This window comes from Salvelinus namaycush, chromosome 9 (assembly GCF_016432855.1).
Source record: "Salvelinus namaycush isolate Seneca chromosome 9, SaNama_1.0, whole genome shotgun sequence".
In the NCBI taxonomy this organism is placed as follows: domain Eukaryota; kingdom Metazoa; phylum Chordata; class Actinopteri; order Salmoniformes; family Salmonidae; genus Salvelinus; species Salvelinus namaycush.
Window position 1 is genome coordinate 20,931,440 of NC_052315.1, and position 15,842 is coordinate 20,947,281.

The window sequence follows — 15,842 nt, forward strand, 5'->3', positions numbered from 1 at the left end:
TAGAAAATGGCTGCTGCAGTCAGAGCAGAGAGATAACATTGCTCATCTGTCACTGTAAAACAAAGGCTTTTCTCACAGATTATTTGCTCAACCAGCCATTCCCTTACAAAAAAATAGAGCAGTTTTGAAACTGCAGTAAAAGTGCGGTAACTGCAGTCGATTGTGGTATTTTCAATGCAGTATTTGCAGCATACTGCAGTTATATACTGCACTCTAACTACAGTTATACTACAGTGTACAGCAGTTATACTTCACTCTGACTGCAATCTTTTTTCGTAAGGGTGCAGACAGTGCTATATGTTAAAGATACATACTGTACAAAGGCTCTAGGCCAATTTGGTTCTGCACATTCAGGTGCATACAGGATGAGACATAATCCCTTGCAGGATTAGCCATAATCTCAGGTGCTCTATTCCCCAGCTGTATGTTACAGTTAGTACAGCAGTGCTAGCCTACAGTTGAAGTCGGAAGTTTACATTCACTTAGGTTGGAGTCATTTAAACTAGTTTTTCAACCACTCCACAAATTTCTTGATAACAAACTATAGTTTTTGGCAAATCGGTTAGGACATCTACTTTGTGCATGACACAAGTCATTTTTCCAACAATTGTTTACAGACAGATTATTTCACTTCACTGTATCACAATTCCAGTGGGTCAGAAGTTTACATACACTAAGTTGACTGTGCCTTTAAACAGCTTGGAAAATTCCAGAAAAGTATGTCATGTCTTTAGAAGCATCTGATAGGCCAATTGACATAATTGGAGGTGTACCTGTGGATGTATTTCAAGGCCTACCTTCAAACTCAGTGCCTCTTTGCTTGACATCATGGGAAAATCAAAGAAAATCAGCCAAGACCTCAGATTTTTTTTTTTTAACTCCACAAGTCTGGTTCATCCTTGGGAGCAATTTCCAAACACCTGAAGGTACCACGTTCATCTGTACAAACAATAGTACGCAAGTATAAACACCGTGGGAGCACGCAGCCATCATACCGCTCAGGAAGGAGACGCGTTCTGTCTCCTAGAGATGAACATACTTTGGTGCGAAAAGTGCAAATCAATCCCAGAACAACAGCAAAGGACCTTGTGAAGATGCTGGAGGAAACAGGTACAAAAGTATCTATATCCACAGTAAAACGAGTTCTATATCGACATACCTTGAAAGGCCGCTCATCAAGGAAGAAGCCACTGCTCCAAAACCGCCATAAAAAAAGCCAGACTACGGTTTGCAACTGCACATGGGGACAAAGATCGTACTTTTTGGAGAAATATCCTCTGGTCTGATGAAACAAAAATAGAACTGTTTGGCCATAATGACCATCGTTATGTTTGGAGGAAAAAGGGGGAGGCTTGCAAGCCAAAAAACACCATCCCAACCGTGAAGCACAGGGGTGGCAGCATCATGTTGTAGGGGTGCTTCACTGCAGGAGGAACTGATGCACTTCACAAAATAGATGGCATAATGAGGCAGGAAAATTATGTGGATATTATCCGAAATTATCCGACTTCAACTGTATTTGGTGAGAGAGCCTTCAATACTGTATTCCCCCATATTGTGCCTCTTGTCCTCTAACCATCATCAGCCAGAGAGAAAAGTTTACTGGCATTCAGCACTGCAGGATGTCCAAAGTAAATAGTCCTGTCCACATAGGCCCAATGCACGTCACTCCCTTATTGAACAACCACTATAGTGAGCTAGCTAGCCGCTACAAAGGCTACAATTGGTAGCTCTGAACCATGAAAACATGTTTCACATTAGGCCTGTGTTTCCAGTGTTTGAAGAATACTGTCAGTGGACACGTTGCATGTGTCATCTTGTGTCTTTGCAGCACTGAACCACTTTTTGTATAGTCTTTGTATTTGGGAATTGTTTGTGCGTGTAATGAGTGAATATGCTATGCATTCTTTTTACCCATGAAATGTATGTTTCCCACATATTTGTTTTTTGCTTGTCTTCAGTGTTTCTTTCTTTATGAAGAGATCCTGTCACTGAAGGAGAGAGTTGGTTTATTTGGACATGACAGTCAGTACCCCTGTGTCTGACTCTGAATGTCCCCCAGCCGTTATCTACTGCTGCATGTGATAAAGTGGCTATGATGTGGAGCTGTGAGGAAAACAACGGAGAGCAGGCAGACATCTCTATTAGTGCAGTGCTTTGGACAGGCCAACAGATAACCTATAAATAAGGGCAGTCCTGTCAGGAAACATAGCCATCCTCTAATCTTATCTCCTTCCACTCAGGCTGAGGCTATTGCTATGCGTGGCTGGCTGTCACACTGGACCATGCGCTGGGTAACGTCATGTCATGAACCCGATTATATAAATCTACCTGTTCTAACGGAACGACAGGTTGTCTTGCATTTTACACTGTGTCCCTAAATATAGCAGACCTGTCTGAAGAACTACACATAGCCGGGATTGAAAAGAAAAGGTAACTCCAGACATAGGGCCCTATCAATTTGAAGAGTTCTGTTGCCTACCTCATCCATTTTTTTTCTTTTTGCGAAAGGGAGTGGCTCCTAATCTGGGGCAAATTCTCGTGGTATCTTGTGGGAATTTGGATTTGAAATCAAACAATGACTGTGAGGAAATTACAGCACAAATGTCATACCCCAAAATGCTAATGACCCCTGTTATTGTAATGGTGAGAGGTTAGCATGTCTTAGGGGTATGATATTTTTGCGTCTAACTTTCTCACTTATCATTATTCAAGATTCATTCAGGATTATCCGTAATCATGGTAGCTGCCACATTTAATGTAGAAGTGATTAGAAACAGTATATTGTTATTTACAATAAAAGTGACTCCAAAATGACACTACATTATTTACCATGCATTTCTATTGGGCTCAAAATAATCTGAACCACAAACAAAACAAACACTTGTAGTCACAAGCTTGATGTAGTCATTGCGTGCTATGCATATGGGATCAAATTTGCTATTTTAATACCCATATAAGTGAATTTATCCCAAAACCTTTGAGGGGGGACTATGCACTGTTGTAATTTCTAAACATTTCACCCGATATGGATGAAAATACCCTCACATTAAAGCTGACAGTCTTCATGTTAACCCTTCATGTTAACCTCATAGTCATTGTTTGATTTCAAATCCAATCTTTTGAAGTATAGATCCAAAAGAAGAAAAAATACATCACTGTCCCAATATTTACGGAGGGCACTGTAAATACATGGAATCATTTCCCCATAAATCTTACAGGTAGAATAAACTTCTTAAGAATGTCATGGCTGCCAAAGTTTTTGTATTTATTTTGTAATACCAATTACCCCACCAAAGACATTCTTTAAGAAAGTATTATCGGTCATAACAGACTTTATATGGGCAAATAAAATTCATAGAATAAAAAGGACATCTTCCTTGTAATTGTATCAACTCGCTACCCAAAGTTTTTACTTGCGACATATGCACTAAAGAGGAACAGTGAGTACATATTGAAGATGTGTCTGCTCATCCCCAGAATATTTTTTACTTGTCTAATTTCAAAGGATAAAGTGAAGGACATGAACAACTTCTGAGTTAAAAACACTATAACATATGGAAGAAAATTAAACGTGTTCTACAAGAACCAATATCACTCACTAAAAACACAACCTTATGGGGAACAATCCTTGGACGGCTTTTCAGAATTCACTGATAAATTGGTCCACATGGAAAACTAAAGGAATAGAAACCGGAAATACATTTATTTCCTTGACAGAATTAAAAAGTAATTTTGGACTGACCAATCTAGATAGTTTCAAATACATACAACTTAAAAGTAACATTTCACACTCTTTTGGATATCAGAGCAACCTGCAGGAATCGTATTTGAGTCAGAAAAGGATGTTCATATGATAGGGAAGATATACAAAGCCTTGCAGAGAGCATATCCAACTGACCATCTCTTAGAAGAAATTCTATTGGAACCAAGATTTAAAAAGGAACTGATATTGGCACAAGATGGAGGGAAAATTGGAGCATAACTAACAAAATTACAGTTAATGAAAGTTTACGCTTAATCTAGTATAAACTAATGTATATAATTTATTATACAAGAGACAAAATTCACAAATTCTACAGCACAGAGTCGTCTTTTTTTTTGCATTTACTTTTTTTTTTTTTTTTTTTTTTTTTAACTAGGCAAGTCGGTTAAGAACAAATTCTTATTTACAATGACGCCCTAGGAAGAGTGGGTTAACTGTTCAGGGCAGAACGACAGATTTTTACCTTGTCAGCTCGGGGATTCAATCCACCAACCTTTCGGTTATTGGCACAACACTCTAACCACTAGGCTAACTGCCATACAATCTACCTGCAGTGAAGCTGCTCAACATTTACATTACATTCAGTCATCTAGCAGACTCTCCCATCCAGAACGACCCACAGGAGCAACCAGATCTCCCACCAAGTGAATCGGGGACATGAAACAGCGATCTCTCGGCCACCGGTCCAAGCTCCCAACCGCCAGGCCATGAACCATCCAAATTTCCCCACATTTCCCCTCGAGAGCTGCCCCTCAACCGTCAAAGACCCCCCCCCCCCCCCCCCAATATATATACAAATTCAAAAATATGATATTCGCAATGTCACTCACACACACTTGATTGAATGGGCTTGTCATTCACACAGTATTGACAAAAAAGTGCATTTGATCTAAATATGGGTATACGAGGACATTTAGTGGTCACCAGGTTTTTCGTCCTCGGTCAGTACCTATCATACATGTTGGGTGAGACCTCTTTCTTATGCAAAACAAAAACACAACTAGAGATTTCATGCATGCAATGCAATGAGAGATATTTTTGAAGCAGGTATTTACTTTGCAACATGTATTGTCATTGACTAGAACAAAGTATAATTGTATGAGCTATGCATCTGTGTATCGGTGTTTTTGTACCCCTCTACTAGCTAGCTAGATGGGCCAGTCCAGTCGTAGAGAGGCAAATCGGTTTTACCACCTGGATATAGGGGTGGAAGACTAATCGAACCATCTTGTAGCTGGTTCCCTCCGACGTTTTCCCTAGGAGAGCTGGCGCTCGAAGTCTCGCAGATTGATCGCTATCTTAAGTGTAGGTCCAATTGACTAACATTGCCTCCACTGCCCTCAAATTAGCTTGAGGGAGTGAGTGAAGAACTTGATCTCTTGTGGGATTGATATGACCCACAATTCATTGCAAACTGTAGTCACGTGTCATAATCCGGTGGTCGCAAAGTGTCACATTTTAATAATTCTCTAAACCAGCTTCATGAGATGGTCAGCTGGAATGCATTTCAATTAACAGGTGTGCCTTGTTAAAAGTTAATTTGTGGAATTTCTTTCCTTAATGCGTTTGAGCCAATCAGTTGTGTTGTGACAAGGGAGGGGTGGAATACAGAGGATAGCCCTATTAGGTAAAAGACCAAGTCCATATTATGGCAAGAACAGCTCAAATAAGCAAAGATAAATGACAGTCCATTACTTTAAGACATGAAGGTCAGTCAAACCTGAACATTTCAAGAACTTTAAAAGTTTCTTCAAGTGCAGTTGCAAAAACCATCAAGCGCTATAATGAAACTGGCTCTCATGACCGCCACAGGAACGGAAGACCCAGAGTTCTCTGCTGCAGAGGATAAGTTCAGCCAGTTACCAGCCTCAAATATTGCAGCCCAAATAAATGCTTCAGAGTTCAAGTAACAGACACATTTCAACATCATCTGTTCAGAGGAGGCTACGTGAATCAGGCCTTCATGGTCAAATTGCTGCAAAGAAACCACTACTAAAGGACACCAATAAGAAGAAGAGACTTGCTTGGGCCAAGAAACGCGAGCAATGGACATTAGACTGGTAGAAATCTGTCCTTTGGTCTGATGAGTCCAAATTTGAGATTTTTGGTTCCAACCGCCTTGTGTTTGTGAGATGCAGAGTAGGTGAACAGATGATCTTCGCATGTTTGGTTCCCACCGTGAAGCATGGAGGAAGAGGTGTGATGGTGTGGGGTTGCTTTTCTGGTGACTGTCTGTGATTTCTTTAGAATTCAAGGCACACTTAAGTAGCATGGCTACCACAGCATTCTGCAGCGATACGCCATCCCATCTGGTTTGACCAAGAAGAAGAGTGATGCATCAGATGACCTGGCCTCCACAATCACCTGACCTCAACCCAATTGAGATGGTTTGGGATGAGTTGGACCACAGAGTGAAGGAATAGCAGCCAACAAGTGCTCAGCATATGTGGGAGCTCCTTCAAGACTGTTGGAAAAGCATTCCAAGGGAAGCTGGTTGAGAGAATGCCAAGTGGCTACTTTGAAGAATCTAAAATATATTTTGATTTGTTTTAAACTTTTGGATGAGTAGGTGTGTCCAAACTTTTGACTGGTACTGTATGACATTGATTTTATTGTTGTAAAATCGGCTCAGTCTCGTAGTGAGGAGCCTATAAAATGTAACTAGCTTCATAAACATATTTTGGGGAATTCTGAAATGTATTGGAATAAATGACCAAGCTATAAAACTAGCTAGCCAGCTATGAGTAACTGTACGGTAGCTAGCTAACTAGGTTAGCTTGCTAGGTACATTAATAGCTTTAGGTTGGTTGTTTTTAAACTGAATTTCAAGATTTCCACCAGAGACATTGCCTCTCCAATCATCACTCTCTCTCGCTTGGGCAAGGAACATTTAAGGCACATTTGGATGTGACGATATAAAATGTAATTCAAGGGCTGAGGGTTTAGGACCGAGGGCTGTCTACTTTGAATGTGGACTGCAGCCCTGGTCACAGATTAGGAGACACTCCCTTTGCAAAAAGAGTAGTGTGTAGTTCCATTAGTTAGATATACCACTACAGTGCCTTGCAAAAGTATTCATGCCCCTTGGATTTCTTCCCATTTTATTGTGTTACAAAGTGGGATTAAAATAGGTTTAATTGTAAAAAAAAAAATATATATATATAACAATATACTCTAATGTCAAAGTGGAAGAACAATTATATACACTACCGTTCAAAAGTTTGGGGTCACTTAGAAATGTCCTTGTTTTCCATGAAAACATACATGAAATGAGTTGCAAAATTAATAGGAAATATAGTCAAGATGTTGACAAGGGTATAAATAATGATTTTTAATTGAAATAATAATTGTGTCCTTCAAACTTTGCTTTCGTCAAAGAATCCTCCATTTGCAGCAATTATAGCCTTGCAGACTTTTGGCATTCTAGTTGTACATTTGTTGAGGTAATCTGAAGAGATTTCACCACATGCTTCCTGAAGCACCTCCCACAAATTGGATTGGTTTGATGGGCACTTCTTACGTACCATACGGTCAAGCTGCTCCCACAACAGCTCAATAGGGTTGAAATCCGGTGACTGTGCTGGCCACTCCATTAACGCAGAATACCAGCTTACAGCTTCTTCCCTAAATAGTTATTGCGTAGTTTGGAGCTGTGCTTTGGGTCATTTTCCTGTTGTAGGAGGAAATTGGCTCCAATGAAGCCCCGTCCACAGGGTATGGCATGGCGTTGCAAAATGGAGTGATAGCCTTCCTTCTTCAAGATCCCTTTTACCCTGTACAAATCTCCCACTTATTTGTGTGAAATGATAGTGGTTGACATGATTTTTGAATGACTAACCCTTCCTTTGTCCCCCATACGTACAACATCTGTAAAGTCCCTCAATTTCAATCACAGATTCAACTACAAATATCAGGGAACTTTTCGAAAGCCTCGTAAAGAAGGGCAGGGATTGGTAGATGGTTAACAATAACAAATCAGACATTGAATATTCCTTTAAGCATGGTCAACGTAATAATTATGCTGTGGATTACAGTATGTATTAAACCACCCAGACACATCAAAAAGATAGTCGTCCTTCTGAACTGAGCTGCAGGAAAGGAATGAAACTGCTCCGGGATATTACCATAAGGCCATTAGTGATTTTAAAACAGTTACGTAGTTTCATGGCAGTGATGGGAGAAAACTGAGGATCTGGATCAACAACAATTGTAGACTTCACAATAACGACTTAAATGACAGTGAAATGAAGAATACAAATATACAGAATACAAATATTACAAAACATGCATCTTGTGTGCAACAAGGCACTAAAGTAATACTGCAAAAAACATGGAAAGGAATACACTTTTTGGCCTAAATGCAAAGCCTTATGTTTTGGGCAAATCCAATACATCACTGAGTAACTGCCTTCTTATTTTCAAGCAAGGTGGTGACTGCATCATGGTATGGTATGCTTGACATCGGTGAATATTGGGGATAATATTTTTAGGATTAAAGGGGGGGGGGGGGTGCAACTCAATATTAGAAAGATGTTCTTAATGTTTGGTGTACTCGGTGTATACTGGAGTTGATTACCAAGAAGACAGTGCATGTTCCTGAGTGACCAAGTTACAGTTTTGACTTAAATCAGCTTAAAAAAAATATGTCAAGACTTGAAAATTACTGTCTAGCTATGATCCCCTAAATCTTGACAGATCTTGAAGAATTATGAAAAGAATAATGGGCTAATATTGCACAATCCAGGTGTGTAAAGCTCTTAGTGACTTACCCAAGAAGACTCACAGCTGTAAACACTGCCAGAGGTGTTTCTAACATGTATTGACTCAGGGAGCTGAATACTTATGTAACGCCTATATTTTAGTTATTGAATTGCTATCGATCTTTTAAAAATGTTTTAAAGTCTTTAACTTTCACATTAAATGGTATTTTATGTAGATTGTTGACAAAAAAATACAATACAAAATACAATAAAATCCATTTTATTCCCCCTTTGTAACACAATAAAATGTGAAGAGATCCAAGGTGTGTGATTACTTTTGCAAGGCAAAAGAGTAATTGACTACTGGAAACACTACCTAGATTTGAATTTAGTTCAACTACCACCAAGCTACTGCAAAATGTAATTCAATTACTAGTTGAACTATATGTAGTTCACTACTCCCCAACACTGGTACACACACATTCTCTTACGCAATACACTGTAATTACATAAGGCAGGGTAATTATTGTTTTAGCAGGGTTTGTTTTTCTGTATACAGTAGAATGTTCCAACCTACATTACGGGTTGATAGTGCTATAACAAAACCCAGCCTCTTCCTATTATAATAGACAGGTGTTGATACCTGCCCACCATGCTCTTAATGTTCTCTGTTTCTGTTTGGGTTTCTCCTCTGGTTTATTTGCCATGCTGTTGCAATCTCTGACAATGTAAGCTATTAGTTAAAACTATGTAAATCAAACTTTGTAGATCAAATGTATAATTGTATTTCTATTTGTCTGTCTTTTTCCAGGGTAAGTCTCTTCTGACGGTGCAGCTGGGTGATGGAGAGCGTTTGGAGGATGTAGAGTTCTACCTGCTGTTTGCTGGCACCACCCAGAGGCACCTGACCAGTACCTTGAGGATAAGCCATGTCACCCTACAGGCTGTGTGCCCAGGTAAATTCCACCATGCACCACACACACAACTGGTTGCTAGATCTGATGCTGGACAGTCGTACTGGTGGTGTGTGTGTGGCAGATCCGTTTGGATTAACCAAGTCTTTTATGATTACACACACACACGTTATGTTCTATCCTCGTGGGGACCTACAATTAATTTCCATTAAATTCTATTTTCCCTGACCCTAAACCACGGGAGGTTGGTGGCACCTTAATTGGGGAGGACAGGCACCTGGTAATGGCTAGAGTGGAATAGGTGGAAAGGTATCAACAACAAACACATGGTTACCATTTGCTCCTTTTTAGCCATTATTATGAGCCGACCTCACCTCAGCAGCCTGCGTTGCCCTAAACCTAACCCTAATTGTAACACTAAACCTAACCCTAATTGTAACACTAAACCTAACCCTAATTGTAACACTAAACCTAACCCTAATTGTAACACTAAACCTAACCCTAATTGTAACACTAAACCTAACCCCTTGTCACGCTCGCTATCCTCAAACTCCCTGTCATAAATCTACCAAGACGCAGCGTGCATGTAGTTCCACATCCTTTTAATGAAAGTGAAACCGAAACAATCAAAAAACAAACAGGTAAACAGCAAAGACCGTGACGCAACCGAGGTGCACACAAACACACACGGAAAATAATGACCCACAAAACATAGGCGGGAAAAGTCTACCTAAGTATGGTTCTCAATCAGAGACAACGATAGACAGCTGCCTCTGATTGAGAACCACACCCGGCCAAACACATAGAAATAGAAAATCATAGAAGATAGACTGCCCACCCAAATCACACCCTGACCAAACCAAAATAGAGACATACAACGCTCTCTACGGTCAGGGCGTGACACCCCTAAGCTTAAAATAGCCTTTGTCCTCATGTGGATGTGGGAAATGTCCCCACGAGGGAGATTATTTTCCTTGTTTTACTATACACACACATACACACATACAGCATATGTTTTACTATCCTTGTGGGGACCTAAAATTGATTTCCATTCAAAATCCTATTTTCCCTTATCCTAACCCTAATTCTAACCCTAAACTTAATTCCTTAGCCTATATTAGTATTTGTCCCCGCGAGGGATAATTGTCCTTGTTTTACTATCTTTGTGGGGACTTTGGAGGATTTCCGATGCCCACGAGGATAGTAATACACACACACCCCGCTCTTCATGGGCACAGAGAGACATTGTACATGGATTTCCAGCTAATGATTTGTGCTTCATGGTTCCACTGAAATGGGACGAGCCTCTTGGCAGCTGCCACAGGAAAGGAGCATTTTTAAATGACTGCTTCTCTTCTAGATGTATGCCATCTTGCTTTTTTCACAGTCATGGAAATACATTGTTATAATGTGAGAACATTGCTCAATAATTATATCTATCTCAGTCTGGTTGTTGGCAATAAACCATGTTCTCATCAAAGGGCTGTTTATGTCTAGGCAGCCTTACCAGAAGAAGACTTGGTGATAAAACCAAAATATATTTAGGTGTTTTTGTCTTTCACCCGGCTCCAGTTATCACCCTGAGCGGTATGCAGGGTCCATGTAAAAACATGGCTGAAGTGGCATATTGATGATGGTATGATGGCTGCCCCAGCTTTGATTTATCAGTGTTTGTGTTGTGTGTGTGTATGGATGTCAGCAGAGCTATGAATAGGAGTATTTGGGTCTCCTGTCCCATCACTCCTGTTTCATAATATGAGCTCTCCTTAACTAAGTTCTCACATGTCCTTTTTCTGTGGAGTCCATGCATTCTTAGAGGGAAGGACATGGTAAAGAACAGTTCAGTATATCACGTCACTAGGCCATGTTTTAAACACTTTTTGTTGTTGCTAATAGGTTTTGATGGTAATTTCCCCTCTTTGTGACACCTATAATGAATATTCCTCTGATTGTGAGAATAGCATATTTACCTTTTGGTTCACAGGCCTCTTCAATGTTACATCTCTATCTGTGGTCTGTTTTAAAATGGTCGGTTTAATGGTCCACTGGGATGGAGGCTAGATTAACGTTTGTCTGCTTTGAAACCTGTTGACCCCATGCAGCCAAGTTATTTGGGCAAGCAACGTGGCAGTTACTCTGTCACTCCTACCCATATTAGCTGACGAGAGACTTAAATGCTAAAGGCTTCCTTTTCATTTCTCTGTGGTTTTTAAAACTATTCACTGACAAATAGTGTTTAATGTTTGGACTTTGTGCATCTTAGCAACCAGAGAAGCCACAGAACTCAAGCCAGCATTGCAGCAGGACAGTGGAGCTTGAACATGGTTTTCTCTGTTCTTTTTTCTGGAGTCTGAGCTGTAGGGCTACTACACACTGTAAACTCACACTGTAAACTCACACTGTAAACTCACACTGTAAACTCACACTGTAAACTCACACTGTAAACTCACACTGTAAACTCACACTAAAGTCTTTTTGGCATGTCTGAAGCACGTGTGCAGGTTATATTAACCCTCCATCCTCCCTCCCCAGCCCATGACTGCTGTGAGTCGGTGCAAGTCACGCTGTGCTCTGCGCGGTCTGATGGCTCGGTGGACCCTGTGGCCGAGGAGCGCTTCCAATTCGTCCAGGACCTGGCCTTCGACATGGCCCAGTTCCTGGTGAGCGCTGCAGGGCGGGCCGACGGTCTGGAGGGGGCGCTGCTGCTGGATGAGTGCCAGATCCCCCTGCAGGAGTGTGAGCGACTGGACGAGAGCCTCTCCCTGGCACTCAGACACCTGGCCCTGCCCCAGGGGTGGAGCGTCCTGGGCGCCAACGTAGGCACACCACCAGGTACCAACCTGGACAACAGCATTGGTGAGTAGGGATGCTTTGTGTGTCTCTGTGCATCTACTTCTGTATGTTTCTCACAGTTTAGTGTTGCAGCACGGTCTGTCTGTACATTATCATGCCTTATACCCTCTTAATGTGCCTGTAGATTTCCTACAGTATGTGTTGCTGTGTTCTGTTCACACCTCAGTGAAGTAATCAAGTAGACTGAGGGAACATTTGTTGTTTCCTCCGAGAGATGATTTGGCCGGGGTCCCATTCCGCTGTGTGAGTAGTGGAGCGTGCCCACCAGGTGGTTCACTAATGATACTCCAGCTCCGCCTGGGCATTAATGTTCGCACCAGCCACCTACGGCTTTAGGAGAAAGATCCACTCCAGCTAACGGCCAATCAGAGGTCACTTTATTCATTTTGTGTTTTTTTGGAGGGGCTCTGACATGTGTAACTACTTTCAGTCAAACTGCAGTGATTCTGTTAGTTGGCACACAGACGGTCCTGACAGAGGAGCGAGTCTGACTAGAGAGGTCTACCCTAGATAGGAGAGGAAGGGCTTTAGCTGAGAGAGCAGTGTCCCCTGGGATAGCACCAGTTCTCCACTCCTGATGTTCATGGCTCGGCTTTCCGACTGCATTTACACCCACTTCTGTTTTCTGCTCCTATTGGGTCATCATCATAAATCAGGAATGCAGATATGTCAGATATGCTAAAAACAAACATTCCCACCCAATTAAGAAGTAGGCAGTAACACACAGTGTTTATATGGCCTATTAACCAGAGCCTGGGACATATTCTGGAGCACAAAAGGGGAAATTTGGGATAAATGTCGGCTCTGGTCAGAGCTGACTGGTATTTGTTTCATTTGGAGCCAGTAAGCCTGTTCTTGTCAGTAGAGTGTTAGTGTACTATCACCTCTCTGCTCCTCTCTCCTCTCCTCTTTCTCTGCTCCTCTCTCCTCTCCTCTCTTCTCTCTCTGCTCCTCTCTCTCTGCTCCTCTCTCTTTGTTGCCTTCTCCTCTCTTCTCTCTCTGCTCCTCTCCTCTCTCCTCTCTCTGCTCCTCTCCTCTCTCCTCTCTCTGCTCCTCTCCTCTCTCCTCTCTCTGCTCCTCTCTCCTCTCTCTGCTCCTCTCTCCTCTCTCCTTTCTCCTCTCTCCTCTCTTCTCTCCTCTCTTCTCTCTGCTCCCCTCTCCTCTCTCTCTGCTCCTCTCTCCTCTGCTCCTCTCCCCTCTTCTATCTCTGCTCCTCTTTTCTCTCTCTGCTCCTCTCTCTGCTTCCCTCTTTCTCTGCTCCCCTCTCTCTTTTCTCCTCTCTCTTCTCTCTCTGCTCCTCTCTCCTCTCTCTTCTATCTCTGCTCCTCTCTCCTCTCTTCTCTCTCTGCTCCTCTCTCCTCTGCTCCTCTCCCCTCTCCTATCTCTGCTCCTCTCTTCTCTCTCCGCTCCTCTCTTCTCTCCTCTCTCTCTGCTCCTCTCTCTCTGCTTCCCTCTTTCTCTGCTCCCCTCTCTCTTTGCTCCTCTCTCCTCTCCTCTCTTTCTCCTCTCATCTCTCTCTGCTCCCCTCTCTCTCTGCTCCTCTCTCCTCTCCTCCCCTCTCTCTCTGCTCCTCTCTCTCTGCACCAGTAATACGAGATTGTGGTAAAGGAGGAAAAACCTGGTATTTTAAGATGAAATAAGTGTGCACGAATAGTCATGAAAAAACTAGAGGCAGATGAGACAGACATGCAGCCCTTTCAGCCACTTGAATTTATGTCCCTATAGCAATATACTGTAATAGTATAGGACCCATAGGTCATCATGAAAACTATTGGCTCCTGCTGGGTAATTTGGAACACCAAACTGGAGAAGACAGATTGAACAAGACATTTCTGTTTTCTAACATTGTCAGTGCTTAGCAATTATAATCCATCATAAACATATCTATAGTTAAGAATGTCAACTCCAGGCTGATTTGATATTTACAGCAATACTACAGAAAGACATTTGAAGGACCTTTCAGTCCTTTGTGCTTCTCGTCCCCTTAGACTTTTGTTGACATAGGCACATATGAGCTGTGTCCCAATTGACGAGGATGCTGCCTCCCAATCCCAAGGTACCTTAAAGTGCTGCCTTCTAAGGTGCCTTCATTCGGGTGTGACTACAGGGAGTACAGCTATGACTCAAAAGTGATAGCTGAAAAAAAGTGACTTTTGTAGCAGGTTAGGAGAGCATTGTTATCTAACTCTGAACCTTTTACTAATCTTAACCTAAATCCCCTAACCTGCCACTTTAATTATCATAACCTGCTGCGTAAATTCTCCTAACCTGCTATAAAAAAAAGTCCTTCCGGTCGTAGTTGTACTCCCTCTAATCAGAACTCTTCATTCGGCTATTTTGAAGGTAGCATGCCATGTAACCTTTGCCGGGGAGGCTAACCCATAACACCTTTTTTTTTTTTTAGCTGACATTAAGTTGAAGTAGCCTTCTAATCTAGTTAGATTGCATCATATCACCTTTCAATATTAGTTATCAACTAATATAACACCATGTTATCTTGAACATCCGTGTCATTTAATACTATGCACGGGTGTGATGGTTTGATAGTATGAATGAATCACAATGCAAGCCTACTCATTAGAAACACCAATACAAGCTCTAATGCAATATTAGCTTCACACTGAAACACCACTTATGGTTATTAATCATTCCTAAACAGCTAAGTAAGCTATTTTACTGCTATTTCACTATCTCAAAAAAATCATAGCGTCTATCGTGCATGCAAGCTTACCTGTCATGTCCACAACGATGGAGCAGCACACCAAGCAATATGCGAGAGTAGGACCCTATAACGTAGGATAATTATTCTGGTCGCTGTCAACTTCATTCATTAACAGGTACTGAGGAGATCGACTCTGTTACTTGTTTACTTGATATTCATGTCAGATATTTCAATTTTGGGATAGTTGTTCACTGAATTGCTAGCTCACACTGCTACAGTGACTACAATGTAAACAAATGTCTCGCGCTCAGTGGAATGTGAATGCGTTATCACGTGATGCTGCCTTGGGCCTTGTCCCAAATGGCAGTTACCTACTGGAAAGTGCTACCTACTTAGATAGGTTCATTTGGTCTCCCGGGTGGCGCAGTGGTCTAGGGCACTGCATCGCAGTGCTAGCTGCGCCACCAGAGTCTCTGGGTTCGCGCCCAGGCTCTGTCGCAGCCGGCCGCAACCGGGAGGTCCGTGGGGCGACGCACAATTGGCATAGTGTCGTCCGGGTTAGGGAGAGTTTGGCCGGTAGGGATATCCTTGTCTCAGTATGTAATATGTAAAATGTAATAAAATGTATGCACTCTACTGTAAGTCGCTCTGGATAAGAGCGTCTGCTAAATGACTAAAATGTAAATGTAATTTGGAAGCAGGTAGGCAGCAGGCAGCTGCCACTTGGATTGGGACACAACCATGGTCTGAATTCCAAAGCACTAAAATCGGTATGCTGTGTATACATGTCTAGTCTACCATCTTTGTATTTAGCTTTGACTGATGACAGATTGTAATACTAACAGAATGTGTTTAGTCCTCTAATGTTAGTTCCAATTCCTGCATTCTGTCAGAGCTGTGCCACTGACTGCTGATGTGGTGAGCAGATGTTCTGTCTGGGTTGTAAA